This window comes from Oryx dammah, unplaced genomic scaffold (assembly GCF_014754425.2).
Source record: "Oryx dammah isolate SB20612 unplaced genomic scaffold, SCBI_Odam_1.1 HiC_scaffold_27, whole genome shotgun sequence".
Taxonomy (NCBI): Eukaryota; Metazoa; Chordata; class Mammalia; order Artiodactyla; family Bovidae; genus Oryx; species Oryx dammah.
The window spans coordinates 52614339-52629271 of NW_024070211.1; the positions used below are offsets into that span (position 1 = coordinate 52614339).

Here is a 14933-nt window from a genome sequence, read left to right on the forward strand (position 1 = left end):
GGTGTCAGGACAGATTTGCCTGACAGGCTGTAGCTTTTTGACCCTTGCTTTAGACACCAACATCCACTTGAGTTTTCCACATTTTTGATTGAAGTTGTTTTAAGAATGCTCACCTTTCTCACTATTGTTAGAATTTTCTCTACTGTTGCCTGGATATTAATAGTTCTGATAAATGCACATTTACCATGATATAAATTGTTTAAAAAAATATCATCCTGTCCAGATGGGAATGTGGGAACACTATATCTGGTGAAGATGATGATAACAAAGGAAAATATTTTTTTAAATATCCTTATTGTTTCCTTATCTATACCCAGAAGACTTTGAAACTTGACTAGAGGACTGGAGGGAGTAGGTGCAGTGTGCTTTGAGAGTGTCTAATTGTATAAAGAGAAGATGAAAAGAATGGAGGGAAATAGTATGAAAGGGGAAAAAATGGAGGGAATGGCAGGAAAGGGGGAAAACAAAGATCTCTCAAAAGTCAAAGACCAAATTCCTTACAAATAACTTTGTCCTTCTACTATGACATTTTGAAGAAATTATAACTCGTGTAAAAGCTTAGACTTTGGATAAATGATTGCCTGTATTTTTATCTTTCTATTTAAAATCTATCCTGTAACTAACCTCCTCAAAACTTCTTCTGAGAATGCTAAAAACACATATATTAGTTGTCTCAATATTAAATGAAGCTTTCCAAGCATTATTTTGAGTCCTTAAGGGCCATGCATTTGTTTTCTGCTAGCAGAGTTTTAACTTTTTCTTTTCTTTAAAAAAATAACCTCTAGATAAGTTCAAGTTATTTTGGGGGCTATAAGAGCAAGACACAGGCTAAGCAATTTAATAAAAGCAACACAAAAGAAAACAAAAAGAGAGTGAGTCAACTGTCTTTATGAAAAAAAAATAAAAAGCAAAAACCTCTGCAATCTTGCCTAGTGAAAAAAGACTTAAATTCTTGAAAACAGTCAGGGGATAAACCTCTCTCTTCTTTGGTAAAAAACTTAGTATTAAATATCATTGTTTTTTTTTTTTTCCCTCCAAAACTTTATTCCAATATTAAGACTTAAAAAAATGCATGTTAAAATTTCAAGAGATAATTCAAAAACATCAAAACTTATTATGCAGTTGAACAAGGAGGCAGAGCACCAAAGTAATGTAACTTTCCTTGAAGATGGTATTTAAACTCAGTAAATTGGAGAGTTCATTGTTTTATCTTTAATTTATTTTACAGATGATCATACTGTTATTTGAAGTGCTGAGAAACGTTCTCAGGCCTACAAAATTATTACAAACTGCAACTATTTTTTTGTATTAAGCCTGTTTAATTGCAGAACTTATATAATCACAATTTCATACTGTCTTTCTGAATGTGATTCTAAAGTATGAATATGAAGCTGTGCTTATAATAGAACTGCAGCAGCAGGCATAGAAAATAAGAAATGAATGAGTGCAAATGGCATAAAAATGGACTAGTCAACATCTATTAATTGGGTTGGAGGGAGCATTAGATGATATGTCCATGAAAATTTCAAAATTTTCCAAATTAGGTAAATAGAAAAGTAGTGACTAATGACAGAAGTAGTGAAATCTGAAAGAAAATTTGTGAAAAAATAATTATGATTTTATTTTCACTTATATTGAGTTTAGAATGACAGTGGTTCTCCAGGTCACAACAGATGGCCCTTCAAATGAAGATACAGTCCAGCTTATTTGTATATTTTATCTATAAATTAAAGCTATGATATTTAGTGAACTATCTGATAATATGCTGTGTTTTCACAGAGAGTATCTACAGTTAGAGGAGGATAGCAGAAGTGAATAAAACTTTCAGTCATTCCATTTCTGTCCTAACCTGCTAACACAGCTAGTTTTTCCCTTTGTTTTGTACTTTGTCCTCTTTATCTCTTTACCATGAATCTTCAGTACCTTTTCTGAAAAGAACACTTTGTTCAAAACCAGTAACTGATCTCTGACTTCTACTTGAATGTAGTTATATAAATCATCATCTGTTTCCCCCCAGATCACTGGATAACTGTTATCTTCACCCTTTGTGTTATAAAGAACTGCCATGCATCTGCTACCCCTACACTAAAAGCAGCTCTTGGGTTAAATTTTTTCATCCCATCTTTTATGTCTTTGTTAGTTCAAATTTTTCTGTAATGTAGATTTGGTGCATGTTTCATCAAAGAGTATCCAATTTTAGCAAATTCATTTAGTGTGAAAAGGTTACTATTTTATACTCAGTCATCTATGAAATGTAATTATTCTGGCTATGTACCCCACCAAAAGCAAAATTGCGAGTTAGTGTGATAAAACATGGTATGATCTTAGAACAGAGAAGATAAAATCGAATGAAGCCTATTTTCACAGAAACATCTCAAGGACAACTTTTGATGTCTCAACGCACATAACCTCAGTCATCTGTGTTGATTTTCTCCTTTAACTGATTTATTCAAGCGTCTGTATTTTGAAATAAGATCTGATGTATACCACCCTGTAAATAATTATTTTCTGGTTAAAAAAATAACAACATGATGCTTATGACTTTCTCTGTGGTGTAAGCATAGGGAATGTGAAGATGCAGTACACTGCAACTCTGAAAAGTGGATTTGTGACTTCTTTATGAAATGATGTGTTTTGTGAAGCACTTTATGGAGAGATGATTATATTCATCACTTGGAGTATAACTAGAGGAAACTAACATAGCATGTTTATTCTTCCTGAGCATCAATTGTCAGAATTTGCTTTTGATTCTGGCAAGGACTCCTAAGGAAAGATCTAGAGGAAGCCCATAAACATATCTTGGTTAACTTATGATCACAGTTCCATCTGAGGAAAATAGAAAATCTTATGTCAAAATCTATATTAAAATACTGAATACTAAAATAGGTTCTCACAGAGGAAAAAAGAAATGGATTTTATCAGCCAATTCCTTTTTATCATCTCCTGTAACTTATTGTTCAAAGTTCATCCTCTGGATGCTAACACCCATACAATTTCAAGCCACATCATTCAGCCATTTTTGGTAGCTTCTAGGAGAGCTAGAATCCATTTGACATCAGTAGTGGCTTCTACAACACAAGTCATGAGCACAGAGCAGTCAGTGAGAAGGGGAAAACCAGTAGCACCCTGCCTATCTTGAGCTCACTGTTAGGTAACCTGCTCAGTCTAGCAATGCATTCGTGTACATACAAAACATATCTTTTAAAGTTTCATGTTTCACAAGTGACCAGGAAGTTTGTGGAATTTTATTAAGAGGTGGGTGGTATAAAGCATGAGATCAGGCACTATTGAATTATTCCATAATTATGGGAGTAGCTGTCGTACTGTGTTCTACAAGCAAGGCAAGCACTGCAGCAAGGCTGGCATTTGATGAAAGTGATGTTGAAACTCTGTTTCTCCAAAGAAATAGAAATCTCATCAGCTATAAGAGTGTGGTTAATATCATGTTCCTGTGCTCATTTGCTTCATTTGTGTTAGACTCTTTGTGACCCCATGGACCATAGCCCTACAGAGCCCTCTGACCATGGAATTTTCCTGGTAAGAATACTGGAGTGGGTTACCATGCCCTCCTCCAGGGGATCTTCCTGAACCAAGGATTGAAACTGCATCTACTGCATTGCAGGTGGATTCTTTAATGCTGAACCAGAGATATCAGCAAAAAATTAGAACTCTTTGGCCAAGTGATGTACTTAGTTGCTCAGTCATGTCCAGCTCTTTCAGACCTCATGGACTGTAGCCCACCAGGCTCCTCTGTCCATGGGGATATTCCAAGGAAGAATACTGGAGGGGATTGCCACGCTCTTCTCCAGGGGATCTTCCCAACTCAGGGATTGAACCCAGGTCTCCCACATTGCAGGTGGATTCTTTACCTTCTGAGCCACCAGGGGAGTCCAAGTGAATCTAAAGAAATGTACACATTGAGTTCAACTTTGGTAATATGAAGGGTGAATGGGAAGACTTGCACAAAACTTGTGCGAAAGGAGAATCAAAATTTAGGAAATCACATCACACATATATATTGTGTAGGTAGACTCTACTTAATGTGGACAGGTAACTGGAAAGGGAAAAAAAATTTCCTATAATTTATTTGCTTGAACAACTACATAACATGAATTACTGAGACCAAGATGGTGGGAAATATGAATACCTCCTTTTAAACAAAATGTATTTGAGATTCTTGTGGTATTTATAGTGGAAGAATAAGGACAAAAATGGACTGATATTTTGAAGTGAAATTTAACAAAGAAATGTTTTATATTGTATTATATTTGTTTTGCTTAAGGCCAGGGAGTTACAATATAAATAGTCTGAATGCTGTTGGGAAGTTGAGTAATGAGCTCTGAGGAGAGAAGCAGTAAGCATGGCTCCAGGCTCACTTCCAAAGAAAGCTTGAGTCTGAAAGCCAGATTCAGGCTTTACTGGTCATGTGCACAGTACTCTTGCTTGGAAAATCCCATGGACAGAGGAGCCTGGTAGGCTGCAGTCCATGGGGTCACGAAGGTTGGACAGGACTGAGTGACTTCACTTTCACTTTCATGCATTGGAGAAGGAAATGGCAACCCACTCCAGTATTCTTGCCTGGAAAATCCCATGGACAGAGGAGCCTGGTAGGCTGCAGTCCATGGGGTCGCGAAGGTCTGACACGACTGAGTGACTTTACTTTCACTTTTCACTTTCATGCATTGGAGAAGGAAATGGCAACCCATTCCAGTGTTCTTGCCTGGAGAATCCCAGGGACGGGGGAGCCTGGTGGGCTGTCATCTATGGGGTCGCAGAGAGTCGGACACGACTGAAGTGAGCAGCAGCAGCAGCAGCACATAAATAAGTAGTTTAAGTTGTCTAAGCTCCAAGGAAAAGCCAGATTTAAGACAGAACAAAAGCAGTGTATTCCGGTAAGAGACTGAAGACATAAATGATTTTACTGATGACAGAGGGCGGGCGTACTTTAGGAGCAGATAAGGGTGTAAATGAAGATCAAAAGAGATGAATATGAGCAGTTTTGGACTTTAAGAGATGAAAAACATTCTAGAAAACCTGCTTATGTGTATAAACAAATATAGGACCTGTCATTTAAAAAATATAGGATAAACATCATTGTGAGATTAACGTTGATGGCTTCAAAGCATAGTGTCAGTGAGGTTGTGTGTGCCCTGGTAATAAAGGGGATTGATGAGGCTGTTGCCTTGAGCTTTCCAAAATCAGTAGCATTCCCTGTTTCCATCTCTTTGACTTAAAACTCATAATTTGGATCCACTATGTAATACTTCTATATTTTTTCAGTGGTGGTTTTGATCTGTTAGAGACTTAGGGTAAGTTTTTGCTGTTTTTCTTACTCCTCCTGCATGACTTTTTCTTTGGGAGGGGGTGGGATATGAAAGTTTATTACTATTGTGCTTTCATCATCAAAACTTATGATCTTGGTCTTTCCTTCCTACCTTTATATAAGCCTGAAAGAGAGCCTTTGGCTACTTTGACAATCTTAAAGGGGACTCTAGGAATGTTACCAAGAACATGGCCATTGTGATCATTGTGATCAAATCCAGCAACCAAAGCTTCATCATTCTCCTCAATAAAATTCAAACAACCATCATTGGGTATAAAGACTATGATTTTTTTTTTTTTTTTTGCCATTCTTAACTGAAGCCTTATACAGTTTTTGGTGGCAGAATTTGGCTCTTTGACTTCAACCCCTACGTTTTCAAGCGCAATTTCTTTGGTATGAGAAGTGCCTCCAAAATGTTGTCCTTCAGGTCTGTGCCAAAATGCACTTTCTAGAGCTGTTTATCATGCCACTTGTGGTCTCCCTGGTAGCTATGGACCTCCCTGGCAGTATGATTGGCAGTATGACAGTATGATATGTGTGCATCCTGTTGGCACCATGGGCCTGAGTGAAAGAGAGAAACAACACAGGAAGGACCACAAGCCACCACCCCCTCTTGATTTTTTAAGGTGATTTTACTATGGGATATATATATATATGTGTGTGTATATATATATATATATATTAGATGGTATAATGATAAATGCAGTGTTGCTTTATTAACATCTTGACCAGCTCCTGGTGACTCTTCAAGTTGGAGTTTTATACTGAACTGTGTGGCTTGGGCCCAGCTGAATGTCTTAGTCAACAGCAGAAACATGAAGAACAAAAGAGAACATCTCTGTATTCTAATCTGCAAGCACTGTAACCCCACATAACACTAAACATAAACTAATGGAGGTTTCAATTCAGTTCAGTCACTCAATCGTGTCCGACTCTTTGTGACTCCATGAATCGCAGCATGCCAGGCCTCCCTGTCCATCACCGTCTCCCGGAGTTCACTCAAACTCACGTCCATTGAGTCGGTGATACCATCCAGCCATCTCATCCTCTGTTGTCCTCTTTTCCTCCTGCCCACAATCCGTCCCAGCATGAGAGTCTTTTCCAGTGAGTCAACTCTTCACATGAGGTGCCCAAAGTACTGGAGTTTCAGCTTCAGCATCATTCCCTCCAAAGAACACCCAGGGCTGATCTCCTTCAGAATGGACTGGTTGGATCTCCTTGCAGTCCAAGGGACTCTCAAGAGCCTTCTCCAACACCACAGTTCAAAAACATCAATTCTTCTGTGCTCAGCTTTCTTCACAGTCCAACTCTCATATCCATACATGACCACTGGAAAAACCATAGCCTTTTTTTTTGTTTAGTTTATAACTGATATTTTAATTTATTTTTTTTTAATTTTAATTTTTACTTTACAATACTGTATTGGTTTTGCCATACATTGACATGAATCCACCATGGGTGTACATGCGTTCCCAAACATGAACCTCCCTCCCCCCGGGCCGCCCCCCCCCCGCTTAACATCTCTCTGGGTCATCCCCTTGCACCAGCCCCAAGCATCCTGTATCCTGCATCGGACATAGACTGGCGATTCGTTTCTTACATGATAGTATACATGTTTCAATGCCATTCTCCCAAATCATCCCACCCTCTCCCTCTCCCTCTGAGTCAAAAAGTCTGCTCTACACATCTGTGTCTCTTTTGCTGTCTTGCATACAGGGTCATCATTGCCATCTTTCTAAATTCCATATATATGCGTTAGTATACTGTATTGGTGTTTTTCTTTCTGGCTTACTTCACTCTGTATAATCAGCTCCAGTTTCATCCATCTCATTAGAACTGATTCAAATGTATTCTTTTTAATGGCTAAGTAATACTCCATTGTGTATATGTATCACAGCTTTCTTATCCATTCATCTGCTGATGGACATCTAGATTGTTTCCATGTTCTGGCTATTATAAACAGTGCTGTGATGAACATTGGGGTACATGTGTCTCTTTCTATTCTGATTTCCTCGGTGTGTATGCCCAGCAGTGGGATTGCTGGGTCATAAGGCAGTTCTATTTGCAATTTTTTAAGGAATCTCCACACTGTTCTCCATAGTGGCTGTACTAGTTTGCATTCCCACCAACAGTGTAGGAGGGTTCCCTTTTCTCCACACCCCCTCCAGCATTTATTGCTTGCAGACTTTTGGATCGCAGCCATTCTGACTGGTGTGAAATGGTACCTCATTGTGGTCTTGATTTGCATTTCTCTAATAATGACTGACGTTGAGCATCTTTTCATGTATTTCTTGGCCATCCGCATGTCTTCTTTGGAGAAATGTCTATTTAGTTCTTTGGCCCATTTTTTGATTGGGTCGTTTATTTTTCTGGAATTGAGCTGCATAAGTTGCTTGTGATGGACCTTTGTTGGCAAAGTAATGTCTCTGCTTTTGAATATTCTATCTAGGTTGGTCATAACTTTTCTTCCAAAGAGTAAGCACCTTTTAATTTCATGGCTACAATCACCATCTGCAGTGATTTTGGAGCCCCCCCAAAATAAAGTCTGACACTGTTTCCATGGTTTTGCTATCTATTTGCCATGAAGTGATGGGACCAGATGCCATGATCTTCATTTTCTGAATGTTCAGCTTTAAGCCAACTTTTTAATTCTCCTCTTTCACTTTCATCAAGAGGCTTTTTAGTTCCTCTTCATTTTCTGCCATAAGGGTGGTATTATCTGCATATCTGAGATTATTGATATTTCTCCCAGCAATCTTGATTCCAGCTTGTGCTTCTTCCAGCCCAGCGTTTTCTCATGATGTACTCTGCATAGAAGTTAAATTAGCAAGGTGACACTATACAGCCTTTATGTACTCCTTTTCCTCTTTGGAACAGAAAACTAGTCAATGGAGGTTTAGGGTTTCAAAAAATGAGAAGCTAGGGAGGGGCATAAGCTGACAGATTGAGTTGTAGGCAGGAGTGTTCCCTATGAATGGGAAGAAACAATGTGAGAGAATGGAGTGAAAGTTGTAATACCCCTACATCATCCATTCTTGTGGTTTCAACAAGCATTGATATATTAACATCATAAAATCTAAATATCCAATGCTGCATTTCTCCTGAGATTAAGATCACTATATGCAAGTATCCACAAGGACACTCTCATGTAGATGTATAAACGGGCTTTCACACTGTGTCCAAAATGTAATATACCATCTTTCTACCAAGCTGGTATTCCTCCAGTCATAACCATTTCATCATGACAGCACTAATCAACTACTTCTTCAAGCCACAAGCCAACCATCTACCTCTCCCTCCAAATCACCACATATGAACAATTATAAAAGCTTCAGGTTATATTTCATGGGTATATTGTGTTTTTGCACTAATTTCTAATTTTACTTCTACTATTAATCCATTCTTCACAGAATTCTAATCCCCACAGAATTCTAATTGATATCTCCCTTATTTTTTATTACTTATATTCATTTTATTTAACTGCTGATTCCATTTTTCACCTAGTTGTGAAGGTAATTTTCTTAAAATACCCAATCTAAGTTCACCATTTCTGTTTTTCAATTCCCTCATTGACTTTTGATTGTTTTTATAATCAATTACAAAAGTGTTATTATTGTTTGATAACCTTTCATTGTTTGACTTCTGCTTACATTTCCTCAATCATAAATTATTTATTCAGTTAACTAAGAATTTTATACCCATTATATGTCAGAGACTATTTTGAGTCTTTTGGACACAGTGAAAAATACAGACAAGAGATTTCTGCTGTTTTATCAGTTCAGTTCAGTTTAGTTCAGTCACTCAGTCATATCTGACTCTTTGTGACCCCATGGACTGCAGCATGCCAGGATTCCCTGTCCATCACCAGCTCCTGGAACTTGCTCAAACTCATGTCCATTGAGTTGGTGATGCCATCCAACCATCTCATCTTGTGTCATCCCCTTCTCCTCCTGCCTTCAATATTTCCTAGCATAAGGGTCTTTTCCAATGAGTCAGTTTTTCACATTAGGTGGCCAAAGTATTGGAGTTTAAGCTTCAGCATCAGTCCTTCCAATGAATATTCAGGGCTGATTTCCTTTAGGATTGATGGGTTTGATGTCCTTGCAGTCCAAGGGACTCTCAAGAGTTCTTCCCCAACACCATAGTTCAAAAGCATCAGTTCTTTCGTACTCAGCTTTCTTTATAGTCCAACTCACATCCATACATGACTACTGGAAAAACCATAGCTTTGACTAGAGAGATGAACTTTGGTTGACAAAGTAATGTCTCTGCTTTTTGATATACTGTCTAGGTTCATCATAGTTTTTCTTCCAAGGAGCAAGCATCTTTTAATTTCATGGGTGCAGTCACCATCTGCAGAGATTTTGGGGCCCAAGAAAATAAAGTCTGTCACTGTTTCCATGTTTCCCCGTCTATTTGCCATGAAGTGATGGGATTGAGAGCCATCATCTTCATTTTTTGAATGTTGAATTTTAAGCAAACTTTTTCACTCTCCTCTTTCACTTTCATCAAGAGGCTCTTTAGTTCTCCTTCTCTTTCTGCCATAAGGGTGGTGTCATCTGCATGTCTGAGGCTATTGCTATTTCTCCCGGTAATGTTGCCTCTAGCTTGTGCTTCATCCAGTCCAGCATTTCACATGATGTACTTACTCTGCATACAAGTTAAGTAAGTTGTTTTAATGTATATGGCTAATATACAAATACAGTATCTTCTCACCTTCAGAACTTTAAACAAAATGTTTCTACTTGAAATTATTTTTCTTTATTTTCTAAGGTAATGCATTTTCTTATTCATACCATAGTACCAGGTATAAGCTGTTTCAGGAAATGTTTCCTTGTATCCTCCTCAAAGTCTTTCCCATCTTCACAGTTTCAGATGGGTATCCATTCTATGTGCTAACTTATAGCACTTATCAGGTTGGTTGCTTTTTATTTTATTGTATCTTATTTTTATTTTATTATGTATGTATGCAATATTTCACCATCCTTATGAAAGTAAGACTTGAAGTAATTGATGCTCTTTGTTTGTTTGTTTGCCTGCTTCTATCTCTATTCTTGCAACAGTATTTGACACAGAATAATTTTTTCAGGAATTGGTGAGGGACAGGGAAGACTGGTGTGCTGTAGTCCATGGGGTCACAAAGAGTCAGACATGACTGAGGTACGGAACTAAACTGAACTGAATTTTTAAGTATATTGGAATGGAAATGTATCCGTTTTATCATCTATTTTTAATAACTAGTAATGTGTTTTCAGTTAAGCCATGTTGTTCCTCTAAGCCACAATTTATTAAAAATGATAAGAGCTTTCCTGGTAGCTCAATCTGGAAAGAATCTGTCTGCAATTTAGGAGAGTGCCTGCAACACAGTAGATCTGGGTTTGATTCCTGGGTCAGGAAGATCCCCTGAAGAAGGAAATGGCAATCCACTCCAGTATTCTTGCCTGGGAAATCCCATGGACAGAGGAGCCTGGCGGGCTACAATCAATGGGATCGCAAGTTTGACACAACTTAATGACTAAACCACCATTAAAAATGATGGAGTAATTTGGACCAGAAACTATCCTTATATAACTAAAGTCTACAATAGTATTCTATAAAGATAAAACACAATTTAACTACCAAATAAGTGCTTCCAGATTTGTCTTTTATAAGTCTACTCTGAAAACAAATGATATGACTTGATATAAATAGTCCTGTCTTTATATTCAATAAAGCATTTTTTTAAAATCAAAAAAAGTATATAATTATAAATTTCAAAAAAAATCTTTATTCACATTTAAAATATCTTTTTGCTTTCTCAATTCTTCTTTAACACTATTGTTATCTTCACATTTATTTTTGGGAAATAGAAGTTATAGTAAGGGAAATTAAATAAAGGTTGTCAGTTCAACTAAGCAATTGGCTACTGAGATAATTGTTCATGTTATATACCTCTCTATCTTCTTCTAGAAATACATAATTAATGATTTAATTAATGTGATAAAAATACCAACCTTCATAAAATGAATTTTATAAGATGAAAACCATTATGTCCCTCCCTAAATTTGCTATAATATATTAAAGCAAGCTCCTTATCAGTATTATGATTTAAATACACACAAAAAATGGAGTCACCATTTTCTGAAACTATAGATTAATTTGAGCTTTGCAGCAATGACTTTTTGCCAAAGTATTCATTATAGCTCTGATGAAAATGAATATCCTACTTTGGAGACATCCTGCAAGGCTTCAAAATACTTTTATATCTTTCTGCAATTAAGTTGATAGTGTAAAACATAATTTATGGCATGAAATGAATGTAAAGCAGAATTGTAGTAGGTTCTACAATTCTTCTGCTGGTCATACTGATCTGATTTTAGTACTGCCTTACACATCACTGCTTGATTTGGAAAAACTGAGTGAATTAAAATATTCTCATTAATAATTAGTATTTTGAGTTAAATATTTAATTTTATATGAGACAGGATTATGTTGGTTATCTCTTTATCTTGTGCTGTATCCTTGTATCCTTCTACTTTACATTTTTAGGAGATCAGTGAACAAGCTCTTAAATCCCTTAACAACTTCAGGTTATGATATATAATTTAAATTTATTTAAGTTTATTTCTCACTGGTCGAAAATAGAATTAAATGTGTGTCTGAGTCTCCTTTTGATATTAAATTGTATATTCCATTTTCAGTTAACTACATATTTTTATGTCAAGTTAACGATATGACTTTTAGAATAAAATTAGGTTATAGCACTTGTGGTCAAGCACCCAAAATATGCTAGATTAATTATTTTTTATTATTTCCTTTAAACTCTGCTTCAAAATCATGTAATTGATACAAATATATCAATAATAGGTACTATTTTTAATTGCATTATGTTGGGTAATAGATGAAAGTCAAGAGGTGAGCAAGCTAAAATATTCCTGAAGTTTGGTAAAAATTACTCTGTACTTTTAGGTTGGTGAAAATGTAATTGTGGTTTTGGACTGTGAATTTTAAAACATTATAACTATACTCAAACAGATCTTTATTAATCAAAATAGGAACTATTACAGTCAACACATTTTTGCCAATAAGAAATAAATTTGTTTATTCCTGTAGCATAAAAAGTTAAGCTTCAGGATTCAATGAACTCTTGGAAAGCACTTTCTGCATCCTGCTTTCCAGGATTGCATAATTGCATAAGCATTTTTCCTGCAAAAAAGTTGTCGAGATGCTTGAAGAATTGGTAGTCAGTTGGCAAGCGGTCAGGTGAGTATGGCTGGTGAGGCAAAACTTCATAGCCCAATTCGTTCAGCTTTTGAAGTGCCTCTTTTGGGATATTTGGTCTGGTGTAGCATGGAGAAGAATTGGGCCCTTCCTGTTGACAAACTCCAACTGCAGGCATTGTAATTTTTGGTGCATCTCATCGATTTACTGAGTATACTTCTCAGAGGTAATGGTTTCACAGGGATTCACAAAGCTGTAGCAGATTGGACCGGCAGCAGACCACCAATCAGTGATTTTGGTGCAAGTTTGGCATTGGGAAGTGCTTTGGAGCTTCTTCTCAGTCCAACCACTGAGTTGGTCATGGTTGGTTGTATAAAATCCACTTTTCATCACAAGTCATAATCCGATTGAGATACGGTTTATTGTTGTTGAGTAGAATGAGAAGACTACATTTCAAAATGATGTTTGGTTTTTTTTTTTTTTAGTTAGCTCATAAGGCATCCACTTGTTGAGTTGTTTCACTTTTCCAATTTGCTTCAAATGCTGAACACCCATAGAATGGTCTAGATTCAGTTCTTCAGCAATTTCTCATGTAGTTGTAAAAGAATCAGCTTCAATGATGGCTCTCAATTGGTTGTTGTCAAATTTCTATGGCCAGTCACTGTGCTTCTCATTTTCAAGGCTCTTGTCTCCTTTGCAAAACTTCTTGACCCACCACTGCACTGTCCGTTTGTTAGCAATTCCTGAGCCAAATGCCTTGTTGATGTAAGCTGTCTCTGCTACTTTATGACTCATTTTGAACTCAAATAAGAAAATTGCTGAATTTCTTTTTGTCTAACATCATTTCCATAGTCTAAAAAAAATAACATAAACAGCAAGTAAGTAATAAGACACTAGCAAAAAAAAAAAAAAGAAAAAATAACTATGAAGTGAAAACTGCACATTAAAATGATGTATAACATAACCACACTTATTAAGAATGTATTCAAATATCAAATTGTAAATTTCAACAATATAAAAAATGTAATTACTTTCACACCAACCTAATAACTACCCTGTATTAGTAAATAACAGAATAAACCTACCTTATGTCATTTATAGTAAGTGACATATATAATATACATTATTTGCAAAACTAGTATGATTTCTTCTGTTATATATACCAAGAAAATGGCAATTTTACCTGAACATTTTTTTTCAATATAAAGGTATGAACTTCTGATTGTTAACATTGTTAGCCTTTAAAAAATAATTATGAAACTTACAAAACAATGATCATTGTTTACCATTTTTTCTGTGTTGCATTTCATTTATGATTTTGGCAAAAGTTCTTGGTTTCTGCCTCTCTTTTTGATTGCTAAGTTTCTCAAGTTATGTGTGCTATTCCATTTCTATCCAGTTATTCTTTTTGCTTGAGTTGTCCAGAATCATTTTTGTTCCTCTGTAAGCCAAGATCTATAACTAAAATGAAAATGTAAATATACTTTTTCTTATGCATTATAATTAAAAACACACATATGGACACAACTCAAAAGCCCAGATTACAAGCTCAGAAATTTTATTTCATGTAAGATGTATAAGAATGCTATGTGTGCATTCATGCATGCATGCTCAGCTGCTTCAGTCTTGTCAGAATCTGTGCGACCCTATGGACTGTAGCCCACCAGGCTCCTTTGTCCATGTTATTCTTGGGGCAGTTATACTGGAGTGAGTTGTTATGCCCTCTTCCAGGGAATCTTCTGATCCAGGGATTGAGCCAGTGTTTCTTGTGTCGCATGCATTGCAGGCAAATTCATTACTGCTGAGCCACTGGGGAAGCCCCAAGAATGCTATACTGGATACTAGTTCTAAAATAGAGCTGCAACAGATTCTGTGAGGCTTCTGCTTTGGGTATTTCATGATTGCCTTTCAGCTCCAAACTCAACAAACCATACTCTGCCTTGTGATGCTTGGGCTGGGAATCTAGAAAACCCATTTCTGCTTTACCAGTGGTCTCCCGATCAGTCTTTGCCAAAAGGCCATTAGGGAGAGACTGCTAACTGAGGGAAGAAGAAGGGACTGCTGATTTGCTTCCTGTGGTCTACCTGTGCACTTTCTGTTGCTGTGTGTGTCACCTCATTAGTGCTTCTTCAGTCCAGCAGAGAGAGTTTCCTCCTAGAGAAGCAGCTGACATTCAGTTCAGTTCAGTCACTCAGTCGTGTCCGACTCTCTGTGACCCCATGAACCGCAGCACGCCAGGCCTCCCTGTCCATCACCAACTCCCGCAGTTCACTCAGATTCATGTCCATCAAGTCAGTGATGCCATCCAGCCATCTCATCCTCTGTCGTCCCCTTCTCCTCCTTCCCCCAATCCCTCCCAGTATCAGAGTCTTTTCCAATGAGTCAGCTCTTCGCATGAGGTGGCCAAAGT

At 37.0% G+C, this 14933-nt stretch overlaps 1 pseudogene; it reads right to left on the reverse strand.

Annotated features, from left to right (window-relative positions):
* Nucleotides 1–5372: 5372 nt before the first annotated feature.
* Nucleotides 5373–12701, reverse strand: LOC120854112 (annotated as a pseudogene).
* Nucleotides 12702–14933: the final 2232 nt, after the last annotated feature.